Here is a 21,631-nt window from a genome sequence, read left to right as displayed (position 1 = left end):
AACTTATGTGGACTACTTAAATTAATTAATTTAAGTGAAGTAATTTATTTTAATCTAATTTATGGGGAGTACATTTTTTTATTACATTTTTGTGGACTAGTTTGTTTTATTTTATTGTAATTTAAGTGAACTAATTTATTTCATTTTAACCTAATTTATGTGGAGTCATTTGTTTAATGTAATTTATGTGAACTTTTTGTTTGTTTAAAACAAAGAAACAGCAAACAATTCCACTAAATTTAAAGTTCACACAGAAAAAAATGTGTTGACTTTTATTTAAATCCTGCTGGACACTTTAGCCTCAACAAAGTTCATAGATTTTGTTTCTTTACTAAAATTGAAATACAAACATAGATAATATTTTAAATGTACAATATAACCCAATATTGTTAAACATAATCATTGTATGTGAAATAATGAAACACTTACTCATCTTTCAGCCTATATTTGTTTTTTTTCAAATTTTACAGGAGAAATGTAATAGTTTCTAAACTTGAATCTTATCTGATGACGCACCAAAATATTCTAAACATTTTTTGTTTGGTTATCAAAAGTAAAAAACATTTTTTTGTCACTTTGACTTATGTTTTTCATCAATATGTTATTGAATATAATAATAATAATAATTATGCCTGTCTATATGCATACATATTCACAAAATATTCATATTTATTTAGCCATAATTGCGATGAAATATTATACTTACTTTTGAATATTTGAAATCAAAATAGGCAAGTTATTTCAAATAGATTATATTTAAATAAAATAAAATGTATTAACCCACATCAATTAGATTAATATAAACTAAGACAAATTAGCCCACATAAATTAAATAATAAACAAAATAAATTAGTTTGTATATTGTAGATTAAATTTAGATTAAAAACATTTAGTTAACATGAATTAAATTTCAAAAAATTAGTCCACTTAAATTAAAATATAGAAGAAAAAAAAATTAAATTAAATTAAATCAAAACAAAAAACAACAAAATAGTCCACATTAAATAAAATAAGAGAAAATAAATAGTCATCATGAATTAAATTGAAATCAAATTAATTAAAATCAAATAAAAAATGTGTTTACATACATTCAATTGAAAATAAAACAATTAGTCCTCTTAGATGTATTTAATTTAAATGCAATAAATAAAACACATTTTCAATATAGATTTAATTAAAATTAAATAAAACAAATTAGTCCAAATAAATGAATCTAAATCAAAACAAAGTAGTCCACAAAAATGAAATTCAGATAAAATAAAACAAATAATCTACATTACTACATTATCTACATCAAATACATTAAATAGAATCAAATAAAAGTAATTAGTTCACATTGATAACATTGAAATCAAATAAAACAATTACTCCACTTTAATTGAAATAAAAGAAAGACAAACAAATTAGTCCACATAAATAAACATTCAATAAATTAAATATAAATCAAATAAAACAAATCAATTAAGATAAATTAAACTAAAAGAAAATTAAACAAATTAGTCCACATAAACTAATATTACATTAAATTAAATCAAACAAATCGTCCACATGACACAACAACATTGCCTTCAATAAAAATGAGTGTCAACCCTGATTAAACCCAACCAGAGTCCGGCCTATACCCCGCCCCTTTATCAGCTCTCCTCCAATGAGCTCTTTCCTTTTTTCACAGCTGTGGCTCATTGGCTAGTTCCTCTACTCACTTCCTGTTTGGGCCTCTGACACCTTCATCCGCGTTTTAATGTGGTAAGTAAGTCTTCTTAGGAGTTGTCCAAAATGTTGTTTGCTCTTATCTACTCGCCACTTGACCGTCAATATTGACTTCCATAAAGAATACCGTCACGTTATTTAATGTTTAAAGTTGTCCAATACGGCAAGTTATGTAAAGCAGTATAGCACTGCAGGCGTTAGCATTAGCATACACTAGCATACATTGTTGACTAGATATATCATTAAAAAAATAATTCGCTGATTCATATATTGATAAATGATACTACTAATAAAGTGGATCAGATTTATTTCATGCTTTTCAGTAGAAGTGAAGTGTAGTAGTTAAAAGTGTTGGGGAAAAAAACCATTGTAAAATTGGTACACTATATTGCCAAAAGTATTTGGCCACCTGCCTTGACTCACATATGAAGTTGAAGTGGCATCCCATTCCTAACCCATAGGGTTCAATATGACCTTTTGCAGCTATTACAGCTTCAACTCTTCTGGGGAAGGCTGTCCACAAGGTTGCGGAGTGTGTTTATAGGAATTTTCCACCATTCTTCCATTGGTGAGGTCACACACTGATACTGGTCGAGAACTCTCCGTTCTAATTCATCCCAAAGGTGTTCTATCGGGTTCAGGTCAGGACTCTGTGCAGGCCAGTCAAGTTCATCCACACCAGACTCTGTCATCCATGTCTATATGGACCTTGCTTTGTGCACTGGTGCACAGTCATGTTGGAAGAGGAAGGGGCCCGCTCCAAACTGTTCCCACGAGGTTGGTAGCATGGAATTGTCCAAAATGTTTTTGGCATCCTGTAGCATTCAAAGTTCCTTTCACTGGAACTAAGGGGCCAAGCCCAACTCCTGAAAAACAACCCCACACCATGATTCCTCCTCCACCAAATTTCACAATGCAGTCCGAAATGTAGCGTTCTCCTGGCAACCTTAATCCCATGACAGTTCCACGCTGGAAATCACTGAGAGCGGCCCATTCTTTCACAAATGTTTGTAGAAACAGTCTCCTTGCCTAAGGTCTTGATTTTATACACCGGGCCAAGTGATTAGGACACCTGGTTCTCATCATTTGGATGGGTGGCCAAATACCTTTGGCAATAGGGTGTATATTGATAAATTAAAGTAATATGCATTCATAATAAATCAATCTGAAGTGATTTGACTAAAAGACACAAGAGTTTAAAAGTCACATTGGCTCAAAAAATGAGATTAAAAATACAAAATCTTCATTGGCGCCCCCACGGGCAGGAGTGTGAACTACAGTCTTATGCACAAACAAACTGCAAAAACTGAAATCTAAGTAAGATTAAATATCTCAAATAAGGGTGATATTTGCTTATTTTCTGTCTGATAAGATAATTCTTCTCACTAAGCAGATTTTATGTTAGTGTTTTACTTGTTTTAAGGGTTTTGGTCGTAAATGATCTCAGTAAGATATTACAGCTTGTTGCTGAGATTTGATGACCTATATTTGTCATGTCTGTGTGATCATGTTTTGTTTTGGTTATGTTCGGTTTGGTTTTTGGACCCTTTGTGCACTCTTGTTTGTTTTGTTTCCATGACAACCCATTAGTTTTCACCTGTCCTCATGTCACGCACCTGTCTCACGTTTTGCACTCGCGCACCTGTCACTAATCATGTCACTATTATTTAAGCTTCCAGTTGCCAGGCTGTCTTTCTGGCGACATCACTCTGCTTCATGTCATGTTTACGGTTTCATGCTTAGTTCACGCTGCTTGTTTCATAGTCCATGCTGCCCTGTTCACGTCATGGCAAGTAAGTTTTGTTTATTAATGCCACAGTTAGTGTCTTTTGTTTTTTGTCCATAGTTCTGCCATTGTGCTAGTTTTTGTTTTTATAGCCAAGTTTTGTACTTCCGCCCTTGTGCGCGCCTTTTGTTTATTTCTTTTATTAGTGTTAAAATAAAGATGTCATTACCTTTCCAAGTTCACTTGCATCTCGGGAAAACAACCACCCCATAGTCCTCGTACTGACAATATTGAGTAAAACATGCTTGAAACTAGAATATCAACTGATGCAAAGCTGTGTCATTAACACTCACAAGTATAAAACTACTTTTTTAAAGTATTCATTTCTTACTTCAAGCATGAAAAAAAAAAAAATCATGATGCCGAGCGCATATCATTATGTCAAGATAATGGCACTAGCATTTACTTCATTTAAGAATATTTTTCAACATATTGAGCAAAAAGGTTTCTTTTTTTTCTACCAAGAAAAGTGCACTTGTTATTAGTGAGAATATACTTATTTAAGGTATTTTGGGGTTCATTGAGGTTAGCTAATTAGGGTCCGCATGTACCTGTACAAAGGACTCCCACAGGGAGTCCTTTGTACAGGGAAAAGGACACTATTGAAATTGTAAGGTTTTATTATTCTTTATTATTATATTATTATTATTATTCCACCGCCACAAAAAAACTCTAATTTGACCCACTTAACATGCTTCAAAACTCACCAAATTTGACACACACATCAGGACCTGCGAAAATTGCCATGTAATAAAAAAAAAACAACCAAAAATCAAAATTGCGCTCTAGCGCCCCCTAGGAAAGAACAAAAACAAACTGCCTGTAACTCCCACTAGGAAGGTCGTAGAGACATGAAACAAAAACCTCTATGTAGGTCTGACTTAGGCCTACATTTCATAATTTAACATTCTCGGGCAAAAACCAACAGGAAGTTGGCAATTTCCCCTTCAAGACAAAATTGTACTAAAAACACTAATTTTTGCCTCTTTGAGCTGTAATTTGACCCCCTTAAAATACTTCAAAACTCACCAAATTTGACACACACATCAGGACCTGCAAAAATTGCCATCTAATAAAAAAACCAAACCCCAAAAATCAAAATTGCGCTCTAGCGCCCCCTAGGAAAGAACAAAAACAAACTGCCGGTAACTCCCACTAGGAAGGTCGTAGAGACATGAAACAAAAACCTCTATGTAGGTCTGACTTAGGCCTACATTTCATAATTTAACATTCTCGGGCAAAAACCAACAGGAAGTTGGCAATTTCCCCTTCAAGACAAAATTGTACTAAAAACACTCATTTTTGCCTCTTTGAGCTGTAATTTGACCCCCTTAAAATACTTCAAAACTCACCAAACTTTTCACACACATCAGGACTGGTGGAAATTGCGATCTAATAAAAAAACCGAACCCCAAAACTCTAAATTGCGCTCTAGCGCAATTTTTGAATAAAACACAGATAAAACTGCTCCTCAGAGAAAAAAACAGACAAAACTGCTTGTAACTTCCGGTAGGAACGTCTTAGAGACATGAAACAAAAACCTCTATGTAGGTCTCACTTAGACCTACATTTCATAGATTGACATCCTTCAGCAAAAATCAACAGGAAGTTTGCTATCCCTCCTTCAAAACAAATTTTTTGTTTAATCCTGTCACCAAACATCAAACATTATCTCCTCTGAGCGCGTTTGTTGTTTCGGCTTCAAACTACTACAGGAGAGAGATTGAACCCTTCTGATTAAAAGTTGACGAAAGCGTTTTGATTCGTGCTACGGTTTTGATTTTACGAGCCTTCAAAGACCTGCTGCGCTGATGCTGCTCCGCTGCTGTGATTTTACCACTGTGAACCACTGTGCCGCAACACCTAGGAAAAAAACACAGACACAACTTCCTCTAACTCCCAGTGCGAATATCGTAGAGACATTAAACAAAAACCTATATGTAGGCCTCACTCAGGACTACCACTGGACACAAGTATTGGGACACTTAGGACTAGTTTTACTTGTTTTGGAAAGTCTTGACAAGCAGAATTTTCTTGTTCTATTGGCAGATAATTTTGCTTACCGTATTTTCGGACTATAAGTCGCAGTTTTTTTCATAGTTCGGCCGGCGGTGCGACTTATACTCAGGAGCGACTTACGTGTGAAATTATCAACACATTACCGTAAAATATAAAATAATATTATTTAGCTCATTCACGTAAGAGACTAGACGTATAAGATTTGATGGGATTTAGCGATTAGGAGTGACAGATTGTTTGGTAAACGTATAGCATGTTCTATATGTTATAGTTATTTGAATGACTCTTACCATAATATGTTACGTTAACACACCAGGCACGTTCTCAGTTGGTTATTTATGCCTCATATAACGTACACTTATTCAGCCTGTTGTTCCCTATTCTTTATTTATTTGAAATTGCCTTTCAAATGTCTATTCTTGGTGTTGGGTTTTATCAAATAAATTTCCCCCAAAAATGCGACTTATACTCCAGTGTGACTTATATATGTTTTTTTCCTTCTTTATTATGCATTTTCGGCCGGTGCGCCTTATACTCCGGAGCGATTTATACTCCGAAAAATACGGGTAGTTCAAATAAAATACCCCTAATTTTTTCTTGTTTTTGAACACTTGACTTTTTGCAGTGCACCGATTCATCTCCTGATGGAACAGGACCGAGAGCATCTCCACCGTGAACCCAACAGAACCAGAGACCTAAATTGAAAGCCGTTTGCCACTCCAGGAGTTTCTCCTTACAAGGTGTGAGCCGCTTTAGATGGCAGCCTCTAAGGTTTCCTCAGCAAGCTAACTTTAACTTCTTCACGACGGGGGAATGGAGCAGGTTTCATGTTTGGGCCGTCAGCACTTTGAGTCGTTCAATACTTGACGTGAAAGAACATTATCTGCAAACACTACAACACATTGTTTGCTTCTGGCCCACAGGGCACCGACTTCATGGTGTCAACACTTTGGAACGTTCCAGAAGGGGAGGGAGATTCCCTCTTGGAGGAGCCACGAGCACACAAACAAGTACTTAGTAACACGGATGTCAAAAATAATCAATGATCGAATGAATCGCAATTCTAATTTGTAATGATTCATAATCGCTAAAAAAAAAAAATCTAAAATAATTTTTTCCCTTTTCAATCTGTCCTGTCCAGCCACTCAGACAAATCATATTGTTAATGTAGATGATCTATATCCACTGTACACATTTGCTTGAGAAAAGAGAAGTGTTGGATACTTCTCCTGTTGCCTTACCGTATTTCCTTGAATTGGCGCAGGGAATATAATATTCGCACGTCTAGAATTACTGCCGGGTCAAACTCGTTTCTCAAAATAATTAACGCATGCTTGGCCTTATCGCCGGTTCATTATTAACGCCGGATCAAATTCGTTTTGCAAAATATTAATTTTATTATCGCATGTCTATAATTTTCGCCGGGTCAAACTCGTTTCGCAAAATATTTAGCATATGTCTAGAACTTCCGCCGGGTCAAATTCATTACGTCACGAGTGACGATTTACCTGTCCTCATTTTCAAAATGGAGGAAGCTAATTTCAGTAGTTTGCAATCGCACAAAGGAAAAAAGATAAAGAGTTATTCAGTAGGATTTAAGGTCCAAGCTATTGAATACCGGTACAGTATGCTAAAAAGAACAGTAAGCGGCTATGTTTTATTAATATACCGTAGCTGCGTGTGTCAAATACGGTATGAGTCATTAAATGACTCCCGCCTCCTGGTGGTAGAGGGCGCTAGTGATCCTTCTTGCGACAGATCGTCTTTTTTTCCCTCTCGCCTGAACTTTTAACATGGAGGATTACATACCGGTATCTAAAATAAAACAGTTTTCTAAACTGGACTTTCAATCGAAGCAGGAGGTAATAATTAAAGGAATATCTCCATCGAGACAGAGAGACTTTTAAAACTGAAGAAAGAAAATAAGGAAGACTTCTATAAACAAGTTATCGATGCTTTTTGTCAGAAGGAGCTGCAAATGGACTCCATTTATAAGTACAGGTAAGACCATAATAACGTTTTTTTTATTAAATGTGCTTTTCATGATTGTATGCTTACATCACACTCAAAGCGCACGCCTAAATTTACCGCATTCCTTTTGGTAAACGCCGGAGTAAGAAGAGGTTTTAAAATAATTAGCGCATGCACGGCCATCCCGCAGGCTTCCGGTAAACGCCGGAGTGACAGGAGGTTTTAAATTAATTAGCGCCCCTGCGGCTATTCAAGGAAATACGGTATTTGTATTTGACTTTTGATGTTTGGGAAGAATTTTATTCAACAAAACCAGTTTTCTTTTGAATAATGTAGACATTTTCTATGGAGGAATGTAGTTCATCATACACACCAGCACCCAATGTTATTAAAAAGTATGGATTTTGAATCAAGAATCGATTCTGAATGGAATCGTTACCTAAAAAAATCAAATCAAAACCCCGTGGTGCCCAAAGATTCACAGCCCTAATAAGTAATTGTGAATTAGTGTGTGAATTATATTTATATAGCGATTTTCTGTAGTGACTCAAAGCGCTTTACATAGTGAAACCCAATATCTAAGTTACATTTAAAGCAGTGTGGGTGGCACTGGGAGCAGGTGGGTAAAGTGTCTTGCCCAAGGACACAACGGCAGTGACTCGGATGGCGGAAGCAGGGATCGGACCTGGAACCCTCAAGTTGCTGGCACGGCCACTCTACCAACCGAGCTATGCCGCCCCTAATTGATTAATAAGTAATAAATTGTAAGTAATGAGAAATAAGTAATTAGTAACATGTAATGAGTAATTAGTAACTGGTAACAAGTAATTAGCAATAAGTAATGAATAATAAGTAACAGGAAATGAATAATGAGTAAAAAGTAATTAGTGATAAGTAACACTTAATAATGAGTAATAGTAATAAGTAATAAGTAACAAGTAATGAATTATAAGTAATGAGTGACGAGTAATTACTAACAAGTCACTAGTAGTAAGTAACAAGTAAATAGGTATGTGAATAATAATTATTTAGCAATAAGCAATGAACAACAAGTAATAAGTAATGAGTAACTACTAAATAGCAACAAGTAATGAGTAATATGTAAGTAATGAATAATAAGTAATGAGTGACGAGTAATGAGTAATTACTAACAAGTAACGATTAGTAAGTAACAAGTAAATAGGTACTGTATGTGGATAATAAGTAATTAGCAATAAGTAATGAATAATAAGTAACGAGAAATGAATAATGAGTAAAGAGTAATTGGTGATAAGTAACACTTAATATTGAGTAATAGTAATTAGTAACGAGTAATAAATAATAAGTAATTAGTGATGAGTGATGAGTAATGAATAATTACTAACGAGTAGTAAGTAACAAGTAAATAGGTATGTGAATAATAATTACTTAACAATAAGTAATGAGTAACTAGTAAATAGCAACAAGTAAAGAGTAATATGTAAGTAATGAATAATAAGTAATGAGTGATGAGTAATTACTAACAAGTAACGAGTAGTAAGTAACAAGTAAATATGTATGTGAATAATAAGTAATTAGCAATAAGTAATGAATAAAAAGTAATAAGCAACAAGTAATGAGTAATATTTAAGTAATGAATAATAATGAGTGACGAGTAATGAGTAATTACTAACAAGTAACAAGTAGTAAGTAACAAGTAAATAGGTATGTGAATAACAAGTTAGTATCAATAAGTAATGAATAACAAATAATGAGTAACTAGTAAATAGCAACAAGTAATGAGTAATTGTGGTTGAGTGTCCGCCCTGAGATGGGTAGGTTGTGAGTTCAAACCCCGGCCGAGTCATACCAAAGACTATAAAAACGGGACCCATTACCTCCCTGCTTGGCACTCGGCATCAAGGGTTGGAATTGGGGGATAAATCACCAAAAATGATTCCCTGGCGTGGCCACCGCTGCTGCCCACTGCTCCCCTCACCTCCCAGACGGTGAACAAGGGGATGGGTCAAATGCAGAGGTTAATTTCACCACACCTAGTGTGTGTGTGACTATCATTGGTACTTTAACTTTAACTTTAATATTTAAGTATTGAATAATAAGTAATTTGTAATTAGTAACAAGTAATGAGTAATACATAAGTAATTTGTAATTAGTAACTAGTAGCAAGTAATGAGTAACAGGTAATGAATATTAAGTGTTGAGTAAAAAGTAAAGAGTTGTAAGTGAGTAATACATAATTAGTAAGAAGTAACTGAGTAATAAGTAATTAGTGATAACAAAGAAGACAAATAATATTTTGAATGTCATCAAGATTCCTTTAAACGTTTACTTCTGACATCAGTCTATATAGGCATAATACAAACATGAAATATGTTTATATGGCTTAAGTAGTATATTTAAAAACATGAGATATGTTTATATGACTTTAGTATATTTAAAAACATGAAATATGTTTATATGACATAAGTATATATTTAAAAACATGAAATGTATTCATATGACATAGTAGTATATTTAAAAAATTAAATATATTTATATGACAGTGTTATATTTAAAAACATGAAATATGTTTATATGACATAAGTAGTATATTTAAAAACATGAATATATTTACATGATAGTAGTATATTTAACATAACATATATATGGACGCTTCTAGAAAGACTTGGTGGTGGTGTTAAGATGACAATTCAAAAGCTTCACCTAAAAGAATAGTGTAAGATCGCCCCCTGGAGGAAGATTCATGTGCGAACCAGTGAGCCTCATGTGGAAAATATGCCTGTTTTTGTTTTGTTTTTTGGGCCAGAAGAGGTTTTCTAGTTTATGTGAGGACTTCTTGGTTCCTCTTCTTCTTCTTCTCATCTGCTTCAACACAACACTACAATATTATATAATATCACACATTAAATGTTCCATAATATCACAATCTAAATGTTATATAATATCACACTAACTGTTCTATAATATCACACATTAAATGTTCTATAATATCACACTAAATGTTCTATAATATTACACATCAAATGTTCTATAATATCACACTAAATGTTCTATAATATCACAATCTAAATGTTCTATAATATCACACATTAAATGTTATATAATATTACACATTAAATGTTCTATAATATCACAATGTAAATGTTCTATAATATCACACATTAAATGTTCTATAATATTACCATCTAAATGTTCTATAATATCACACTAACTGTCCTATAATATCACACATTAAATGTTCTATACTATCACACTAAATAAAGCATAAAACGTTAGCATGCTAATGTTAGCACTTGTAAGATGGCACCAAGTAACGAAATCCACTTTTATTAGGTTAACAAATACAAAATCCGTTCAAATGCTGGCATAAAACGTTAGCATGCTGTTAGCACTTGTAAGATGGCGCCAAGTAACGAAATCCACTTTTATTAGGTTAAAAAGTACAAAATTCGCTCAAACGCTGGCATAAAACGTTAGCATGCTAATGTTAGCACTTCCAAGATGGCGCCAAGTAACGAAATACAGTTTTATTAGGTTAAAAAGTACAAAATTCGCTCAAACGCTGGCATAAAACGTTAGCATGCTAATGTTAGCACTTGTAAGATGGCGCCAAGTAACAAAATCCACTTTTATTAGGTTAAAAAGCACAAAATTTGCTCAAATGCTGGCATAAAACACTAGCATGCTAATGTTAGCACTTGTAAGATGGCACCAAGTAACAAAATCTATGATTTTTTAGGTTAAAAAGCACAAAAGTGTCTTCACTGATGATGAGTCTGATTCACGCTGACCCACCTTGGTCTCATCCTGGACCTGATCCACAACAAAGTTCTCCTATATGCTTCTTGTTTTGACACGGTGGTGTTGTGGTGAAGAAAGCTCTCAAGTCCTCGTCTGCAGGACTTCCCGAGCTGTTCTTTGTTTCCGGAAGCGTTCCCTGGCCCAGGCTGTTATTTGATCCTCTCCCACATCTTTGCCAGGTTCCGTGGCACCCAGTGTGACCTCACTCGGCAGGAATGTGAGCTTGGAGCAGGTCGTGTTCCAACACGTGTCCAGAAGAACCTTGTCCAGGACCTTCTGGGCTGGACTTCTCCAGCCTCACAAGGTACCTCTTTTTCCTTTCAAAATAAAAGCATGGAAACACTGGATAACTTTACAGGTTCTTCTATCACAAGTACACACCCACCACTTGGGGGGGGGGGAGAAGAGGCTTCGCTACACATCTTAAAGGGGGTCTTATTATACGAAACCAACTTTTTTTACCTTTTGGTAACTGTTTTTGTGTATTTAGAAGCCCCACAAGTCCCTAAAATGTGCAATCTGTTTCTTAGCTGTGGGTTGTAGTACACTTTTCCACCACATGTGGCAGTAATGACAATATCAAACAAACAGAAGAAGTCTGGAGATAAAGTTTTAGAAAAGTTTCTTAAAGGGGAACTGCACTTTTTTATTGTTTACATTTTGTCTACCATTCACAATCCTAATGTAAAAGAAAAACACACGTTTTTCTTTTTTTATGCATTCTAAATCGTAAATAAAAGCTAGCAAAAGTCAGCTAACAAAGTTATGATTGATTGTCACACACACACTAGGTGTGGCGAAATGATTCTCTGCGTTTGACCCATCACCCTTGATCACCCCCTGGGAGGTGAGGGGAGCAGTGAGCAGCAGCAGTGGCCGCGTCCGGGAATCATTTTTGGTGATTTAACCCCCAATTCCAACCCTTGATGCTGAGTGCCAAACAGGGAGGTAATGGGTCCCATTTTTTATAGTCTTTGGTGTGACTCGGCCGGGGTTTGAACTCACGACCTACCGATCTCAGGGCGGACACCTCTAACCACTAGGCCACTGAGCCGACATAGGACAATGGAGCTAATAGGAGACGCTCTAAAAAATATCCAAAAAACCTTTATGATTGCTTCATATACATGCTGTAAGTATATATGTAGTGTACCAACATTCACAATAACATGTAATATTTACCTATTTTGCTCATTTTAAGCATACAGCGCCGTATTAATTTCACAGACACATCACAAAGTTCGCTTTCCCTTCAACAACACCACTAATCATGGCAGACTTCATGAGAGACAACAAACATAATAAAACAATCACTTACTGTACAATGTCTGCTCTCACTGGGATAAAGACCAATGGGATGTTCATATATTTCCGTTTAGATAAAGAATTATTCATAATCCTCACTCAGTTAGAAAAAAAAGGTGCCGCAAACGTGTCTTTCTCGCCATTTCCGGGTCTAAGTTGGATGTCAAAGTCGACCAACTTGTGGGTTTACGTCCACAACCTTCTACTATCCAGGTGAGAGGCATGATTTATCATCTGGAATTAACTTTCCCCAACTCAGAGGCGATGCAGCAGCTCAATATAGCTGCATAAACTAGTTAACTCTGTAAAAGTAGTTCCTCAGCGTTAGCGCTTATAATAACAATATCACTGATACTTGGTTAATATTCAGGTTACGGCATATAAATGGAGTATTGTTGGTGGTTGTTGGATGTTTTTTTTACAGGGCTTTTATTTATTTATTTGTTAGCCACCTCTTACTTGCTGTATTTTATAAGTTAGAATGCATAAAAAAAGAAAAACATACGTGTTCTTGTCTTACACAAGGATTGACAATGATTGGCAAAATTCCCCAAAAAGTGCAGTTCTCCTTTAAGAGCAAAAACTATGACTAAAGTGGTGAAACTTTATTGTTAATTCTATTACCTTTCATTTTATTGAACGTTTATTTAACAAACCTATAAATTATCTAATATTTAGTTAGAATTATGTTATTTCATATGTAAATGTATTCTTCATCAGTTTTCATAAGTCCCTTCTTTTGCAGTATAATCGATTAGTATTTATTTTTTAATCAGCCTGACCTAAGTCTTGATAATAATCTTTGCGATTAACACATTTTTTCCTATTTGACAAGATTTACACAAACACACACACACACATACACTTATATATATATATATATATATATATATATATATATATATATATATATATATATATATATATATATATATATATATATATATATATATATATATATATATACAGTATATATTAGGGCTGCAACTAACAACTAATTTGATAATCGATTAATCTGTCGATTATTACTTCGATTAATCGATTAAAAATCGGATAAAGGAGACAAACTACATTTCTATCCTTTCCAGTATTTTATTGAAAAAAAACAGCATACTGGCACCATACTTATTCTGATTATTGTTTCTCAGCTGTTTGTAAATTAATTTATAAATAAAGGTTTATTAAAAAAAAAAAAAAGCAAAGATCCAACCAATCGATGACTAAATTAATCGCCAACTATTTTTATAATCGATTTTAATCGATTAGTTGTTGCAGCCCTAATATATATATATATATATATATATATACATATATATGCGTGTGTATGTGTAAATATATATATGTGTGTGTGTAACCGTGTATATTATATGTGTATTTATATTATATATGTGTTTTGATATTATATATGTATATTTGTATATACATACAATATATATAAATACATATGTGCATATATATTTGTATGTAGGTGCATATATAAAATACTTTTTTTTTTAAACAATTTTTTAAGAAAAAATTTTATATATATATATATATATATATATATATATATATATATATATATATATATATATATATATATATATATATATATATATATATATATATGTATATATGTATATATATGTGTGTGTATTTGTGTACATATATCTTTAAAAAAATATAAATATATAATTATTGAAGACGATCAAAATGAAGAGTAAGATTACTAATTCAGTGTTAATATTTGAATGGGTTTTGGGTCTCACTGTATTTGAAAAGTTAGGCCCTTTATGTAAAAAAGTGTATAGAACCCCTGCAGTAGGTTTTACTAAAGTACTTTTTAACTACCTTAATGTCAGCTTTATAGCTAACACACTTCCAATACTTATTAAACACGTATTTACCATTCACAAATGGGAACTTTTAAGTTCATGGACATGTGAGAAGGGTGTTGCGGGTTGGCATCGTTGGTGTGATCCCGGGATGCAGAGAAGGCAGCAAGCGAGACGCAGTTGAGATGGTCTCTTTATTAGGTACGGCAGGCTAAGTCAGCACAAGATCTGAGGAATAACAAGTAAACACTGCGGCATACACAGGACGCAACCACGACTATTGAACCACAACTGCCTGGCACCTGGTGCTGGCAAATTAAATTGTTTGATAGACTGTAGATATGACAGTCAAACATTTGAGTATTATTTTCTATTCCAAATAGTAGAACCTAATCATGTGTTGCTAAAGACGGTCCATAAACCTTTCTGATGGCCTCTTTCCACCTTGGTAGGGCCGCTGGGGCGTGCATGAAGAAGTGGAGTGTAGTGTCCCAGCAGCGTGACGATCATACGATTCATGGTTCCTCGTATGAAACTCACCGCAGGTCACATTCCACACGAGTCACATGACCTGCTGCTCCCGTTGTCCTGGGGAACACGCCGTGGAGGATCAGCACAAGGTGTGTGTGTGTGTGGTCTCTTTGTTGACACTCAAGCAGATGTTCCCAGCTCTTTATTTAATTTTTTTATATTTCATGAACAATATCTTCCCAGTCCTTTTAAAACATTTACTTGTTGTTTTAAAATGTGTATAATATATATATATATATATATATATATATATATATATATATATATATATATATATATATATATATATATATATATATATATATATATATATATATATATATATATATATATATATATATATATATACACTATATTGCCAAAAGCATTTGGCCACCCATCAAAATGATGAGAATCAGGTGTCCTAATCACTTGGCCCGGCCACAGGTGTATAAAATCAAGCACTTAGTCAAGGAGACTGTTTCTACTAACATTTGTGAAAGAATGGGCCACTCTCAGTGATTTCCAGCGTGGAACTGTCATAGGATGCCACCTGTTCAACAAATCCAGTCGTGAAATTTCCTCGCTCCTAAATATTCCAAAGTCAACTGTCGGCTTTATTATAAGAAAATGGAAGATTCTGGGAACAACAGCAACTCAGCCAGGAAGTGGTAGGCCACGTGAACTGACAGAGAGGGGTCAGCGGATGCTGAAGTGCATAGTGCAAAGACTTTCTGCACAGTCAGTTGCTACAGAGCTCCAAACTTCATGTGACCTTCCAATTAGCCCACGTACAGTACGCAGAGAGCTTCATGGAATGGGTTTCCATGGCCGAGCAGCTGCATCTAAGCCATACACCATCAAGTCCAATGCAAAGCGTGGGATGCAGTGGTGTAAAGCACTTTGCCACTGGACTCTAGAGCAGTGGAGACGCCTTCTCTGGACTGATGAATCACGCTTTTCCATCTGGCAATCTGATGGACGAGTCTGGGTTTGGAGGTTGCGAGTGTGAAATTTGGTGGAGGAGGAATTATGGTGTGGGGTTGTTTTTCAGGAGTTGGGCTTGGCCCCTTAGTTCCAGTGAAAGGAACTTTGAATGCTCCAGGATACCAAAACATTTTTGGACAATTCCATGCTACCAACCTCGTGGGAACAGTTTGGAGCGGGCCCCTTCGTCTTCCAACACGACTGTGCACCAGTGCACAAAGCAAGGTCCATAAAGACATGGATGACAGAGTCTGGTGTGGATGAACTTGACTGGCCTGCACAGAGTCCTGACCTGAACCCGATAGAACACCTTTGGGATGAATTAGAACAGAGACTGAAAGCCAGGCCTTCTCCACCAAACAAGTGTGACCTCACCAATGCGCCTTTTGGAAGAATGGTGGAAAATTCCTATAGACACGCTCCGCAACCTTGTGGACAGCCTTCCCAGAAGAGTTGAAGCTGTAATAGCTGCAAAAGGTGGACCGACATCTTATTGAACCCTATGGGTTAGGAATGGGATGCCACTTAAGTTCATATGTGAATCAAGGCAGGTGGCTAAATACTTTTGGCAATATAGTGTGTATATATATATATATATATATATATATATATATATATATATATATATATATATATATACTTTTTATACTTTTTGACTCGGGGTCCGCTCTATTTAAATATCTATCTATCTACGTATCTATCTATCTACGTAGATGCTGGCAGGCCAGATCTGGCCCGCGGGACGTGGTTTTGGGACCTGTGATGTAGATCATCATTCCAACAAGCAAAGTGCAGTAAAAAGCAAATACCAGAAGGTAGATTTTAGTGTCAGGCGGGGGAGGGGCGTGCAGGTGATGAGAGGTTCTGAGTGGTCGGAACACTTGGTGGGTCACGGGGTCAACAAGGCGAGGAGAGGCTGTTTCAGTCGGAAAGTTACTTCCTGACATTTTACACCAATTAAAACCTCTTTCTGTTCTTTTGTTTGCTGACTCGTAAAACTCCACCAGTTTTTTTTTTGTCTTTTTTTTACATGCCCGTCTGAGCAGTGAGGTCACGTTCAGGTGCTTGTTTACGAGTCGGGTCATGAAAGCGTGGAGGCGGCCTTTTTTTTTTTTGTCGTCGTCGTCATCAAGCAGCAGGAGTGGAGTGACTCCAGGCGACTGCGGGCAGTGTCGTCATGGCGACCAGGCACGTACTGTGGATATTTTTCTATTTCATATGAGTGTGAGACTTTTAGCAACTCACACTGTGGTTCAACCAATCAGATCGCTGATCTCGCCCTCCACATCTTTGATGGGTGACTTTCACACATTTAATTTTGTTCATGTTGCATTGCATATTTGAGTTTTATTCTTAATTAGCATCTCCTTTTACTGTGATTGTGAAACAAAATGCAGAAGATAAATACATTGAATAATAGCTAACTTTAAAAAAAATCTGCGAAATAATACACAATTGCCCGAAATAAAAATGCAGTTACATTTTATTGAATAAAAAAATGCCATTAAATAAAATACACGTCCACAAAATCAAAACATTCATGTAATAATGGACTAAATAGCATTTATTATGGACGTAAATCTTACAACAACTCGATTCAAACCGATTTCTCCCAATATATTATTTAATATAAAAATGATGATACATTGGAATTACCACAGACAGGCTATCATTAGCATTAGCGATTTTACACGGCGATTTCAATACTCTCAAATTTAGTAATGAAAATATACAACAAAGATTAGTCTTACAATCAAACAGCTGGTTTGTAATAGGCACAATACTTACAGTATAAAGACTTTGTATGTCGCAACATACCACATGGAAAAGACGACAAATCATAGATAGCCTACACAGTACTGCCATCTAATGTCTTGGAAGTGCAACTGCATTGCAATTTACACTAAAAAGTGATAATAAATGTTACATTAAAATACAACATTTTATTATCAAACAATTACATTTTATTAACACACACAAAAGTACCGAAAATTGGTACAAATGAGTATCGATTGCCAGGTACAGGGAACTGGCACTGTATTCGATACCCATCCCTACTTATGACTAGGGATGTCCGATAATGGCTTTTTGCCGATATCCGATATACCGATATTGTCCAACTCTTTAATTACCGATACCGATATCAACCGATACCGATATCAACCGATATATACAGTCGTGGAATTAACACATTATTATGCCTAATTTGGACAACCAGGTATGGTGAAGATAAGGTACTTTTTAAAAAAATGAATAAAATAAAATAAGATAAATAAATTAAAAACATTTTCTTGAATAAAAAAGAAAGTAAAACAATATAAAAACAGTTACATAGAAACTAGTAATTAATGAAAATTTGTAAAATTAACTGTTAAAGGTTAGTATTATTAGTGGACCAGCAGCACACACAATCACGTGTGCTTACGGACTGTATCCCTTGCAGACTGTATTGATATATATTGATATATAATGTAGGAAGCAGAATATTAACAACAGAAAGAAACAACCCTTTTGTGTGAATGAGTGTAAATGGGGGAGGGAGGTTTTTTGGGTTGGTGCACTAATTGTAAGTGTATCTTGTGTTTTTTATGTGGATTTAATAAAAAAAATAAAAAAAACAAAAAAACAAAAAAAAACGATACTGATAATAAAAAAAAACGATACCGATAATTTCCGATATTACATTTTAACGCATTTATCGGCCGATAATATCGGCAGACCGATATTATCGGACATCTCTACTTATGACGTATACATGATGTATACATGCGATAAGTAAGCGTGCAGATGGCCTAGAGAACAACTTTTTAAAAATGTTTTTGTGAAAAAAATGTAAATAAAGCAAAACATTGATTATTGAAAATAATGAATTTATTCAGAATTGGAATTGGATTTGGATGTGAATTGATTTTTTTGTATTTCACGACTGAATGAAGTATTTCATATTTGAAATAATAAATCACATTTTAATAAGTACCTTATGTTCCGGACTATAGAGGGCACCCACTAAATTTTAGGGAAATAAGTATTTTTCCATATATTTATATATTTATAAATGTTTGTTTACATACCTTAATTCAGTGGTCTCCAACCGCACAAGAAATAAATAAAATAAATACTTGTTTATTTTTTATTAAATCAACATAAAAAACACAAGATACACTTACAATTAGTGCACCAACCCAAAAAAACCTCCCTCCCCCATTTACACTCATTCACACAAAAGGGTTGTTTCTTTCTGTTATTAATATTTCTGGTTCCTACATTATATATCAATATATATCAATACAGTCTGCAGGGATACAGTCCGTAAGCACACATGATTGTATTTTTTTATGACAAAAAAAAAAAGGCCATACAGGTCACACTGAGGGTGGCCGTATAAACAACTTTAACACTGTTACAAATATGCGCCACACTGTGAACCCACACCAACAAGAATGACAAACACATTTCGGGAGAACATCCGCACCGTAACACAACATAAACACAACAGAACAAATACCCAGAACCCCTTGCATCACTAACTCTTCCGGGACGCTACAATATACACCCCCCCTAACCCCCCCCCCCCCCCCCCCAACCCCGACCACCTCAACCTCCTCATGCTCTCTCAGGGAGAGCATGTCCCAAATTCCAAGCTGCTGTTTTGAGGCATGTTAAAAAAAAAAATAATGCACTTTGTGACTTCAATAATAAATATGGCAGTGCCATGTTGGCATTTTTTTCCATAACTTCAATCAATCAATCAATGTTTATTTATATAGCCCTAAATCACAAGTGTCTCAAAGGGCTGTACAAGCCACAACGACATCCTCGGTACAGAGCCCACATACGGGCAAGGAAAACTCACCCCAGTGGGACGTCAATGTGAATGACTATGAGAAACCTTGGAGAGGACCGCATATGTGGGTAACCCCCCCCCCCTCTAGGGGAGACCGAAAGCAATGGATGTCGAGTGGGTCTGACATAATATTGTGAAAGTCCAACACATCAGCGAAAGTCCAGTCCGTGGTGGGGCCAGCAGGAACCATCCCGAGTGGAGACGGGTCAGCAGCGTAGAGATGTCCCCATCCGATGAACAGGCTAGCGGTCCACCCCGCAGCAGAGTAGGAAAGAAAAGAAAAGAAACGGCAGATCAACTGGTCTAAAAAGGGAGTCTATTTAAAGGCTAGATTATACAAATGAGTTTTAAGATGGGACTTAAATGCTTCTACTGAGGTAGCATGTCTAACTTTTACCGGGAGGGCATTCCAGAGTACTGGAGCCCGAATAGAAAACGCTCTATAGCCCGCAGACTTTTTTTGGGCTCTGGGAATCACTAATAAGCCGGAGTTCTTTGAACGCAGATTTCTTGCCGGGACATATGGTACAATACAATCGGCAAGATAGGCAGGAGCTTGACCGTGTAGTATTTTATACGTAAGTAGTAAAACCTTAAAGTCGCATCTTAAGTGCACAGGAAGCCAGCGCAAGTGAGCCAGTATAGGCGTAATATGATCAAACTTTCTTGTTTTTGTCAAAAGTCTAGCAGCCGCATTTTGTACCATCTGTAATCTTTTAATGCTAGACATAGGGAGGCCCGAAAATAAAACGTTACTGTAATCGAGACGAGATGTAACGAACGCATGGATAATGATCTCAGCATCGCTTGTGGACAAAATGGAACGAATTTTAGCGATATTACGGAGATGAAAGAAGGCCGTTTTAGTAACACTCTTAATGTGTGACTCAAACGAGAGAGTTGGGTCGAAGATAATACCCAGATTCTTTACCGAGTCGCCTTGTGTAATTGTTTGGTTGTCAAATGTTAAGGTGGTATTATTAAATAGATGTTGGTGTCTAGCAGGACCGATAATCAGCATTTCCGTTTTTTTAGCGTTGAGTTGCAAAAAGTTAGTGGACATCCATTTTTTAATTTCATTAAGACACGCCTCCAGCTGAGTACAATCCGGCGTGTTGGTCAACTTTAGGGGCATGTAGAGTTGAGTGTCATCAGCATAACAGTGAAAGCTAACACCGTACTTGCGTATAATGTCACCTAGCGGCAGCATGTAAATACTAAAGAGTGCAGGGCCAAGAACCGAACCCTGGGGAACTCCGCACGTTACCTTAACATAGTCCGAGGTCACATTGTTATGGGAGACGCACTGCATCCTGTCAGTAAGATAAGAGTTAAACCAAGACAAGGCTAAGTCTGACATCCCAATACGCGTTTTGATACGCTCTAATAAAATATTATGATCAACAGTGTCGAAAGCGGCGCTAAGATCAAGAAGCAGCAACATAGATGACGCATCTTGAGTTGATTTATTTTGGAAAACCTTGTTACATTGTTTAATGCATCCAGCGGGGCATCACAACAAAATTAGGCATAATAATGTGTTAATTCCACGACTGTATATATCGGTATCAGTAATTAAGAGTTGGACAATATCGGAATATCGGATATCGCCAAAAAAGCCATTATCGGACCTTTCTAGTTTTAGGACAACTTCAAATGTCGGACAAGTTTCTCGCTAATGGTTGGCGCAGCGTCGCGTAAGAAAGCGTACAGAAAAAAAACAAGCCACTTGAAAGCAGCGTGCTGTCGCCGTGGCAACCATTAGCGACAACGAGGCCTCACACAACAAACAATAAAACACTTTCTCTTAGTGTCTGCTTTTCATCGGAGGCAGATTAAAATGTTGGGGGGGGGGGCAGAGAAGGGGGATTTGGGTAATGGGTGGGGGGGGGGCGGGTCAGTGTG

The 21,631-nt window shown here is 35.8% G+C and overlaps 1 protein-coding gene across 6 annotated transcripts in view; it reads left to right on the top strand.

Annotated features, from left to right (window-relative positions):
• The first annotated feature begins 1,699 nt into the window (after positions 1–1,699).
• lsp1a (lymphocyte specific protein 1 a) overlaps positions 1,700–21,631 on the top strand; it is a 50,232-nt gene continuing 30,300 nt past the window's right edge. Inside the window, exons 1-6 of one of the 6 annotated variants that reach the window (XM_062042928.1) lie at positions 2,220–2,278; positions 2,352–2,487; positions 6,141–6,255; positions 6,439–6,525; positions 11,446–11,570; positions 14,838–15,005. The gene's annotated coding sequence lies outside the window, so the exon portion shown is untranslated. Of the gene's footprint in view, positions 1,747–2,219; positions 2,279–2,339; positions 2,488–3,410; positions 3,504–6,140; positions 6,256–6,438; positions 6,526–11,445; positions 11,571–14,837; positions 15,006–21,631 lie in introns of those variants that run through there. The other 5 variants (XM_062042927.1, XM_062042929.1, XM_062042930.1 and 2 more) reach the window with 5 other exon arrangements.

The sequence above is a fragment of the Entelurus aequoreus genome, linkage group LG03, assembly GCF_033978785.1.
Source record: "Entelurus aequoreus isolate RoL-2023_Sb linkage group LG03, RoL_Eaeq_v1.1, whole genome shotgun sequence".
Taxonomy (NCBI): domain Eukaryota; kingdom Metazoa; phylum Chordata; class Actinopteri; order Syngnathiformes; family Syngnathidae; genus Entelurus; species Entelurus aequoreus.
This window is presented reverse-complemented; position numbering and strand designations above follow the sequence as displayed.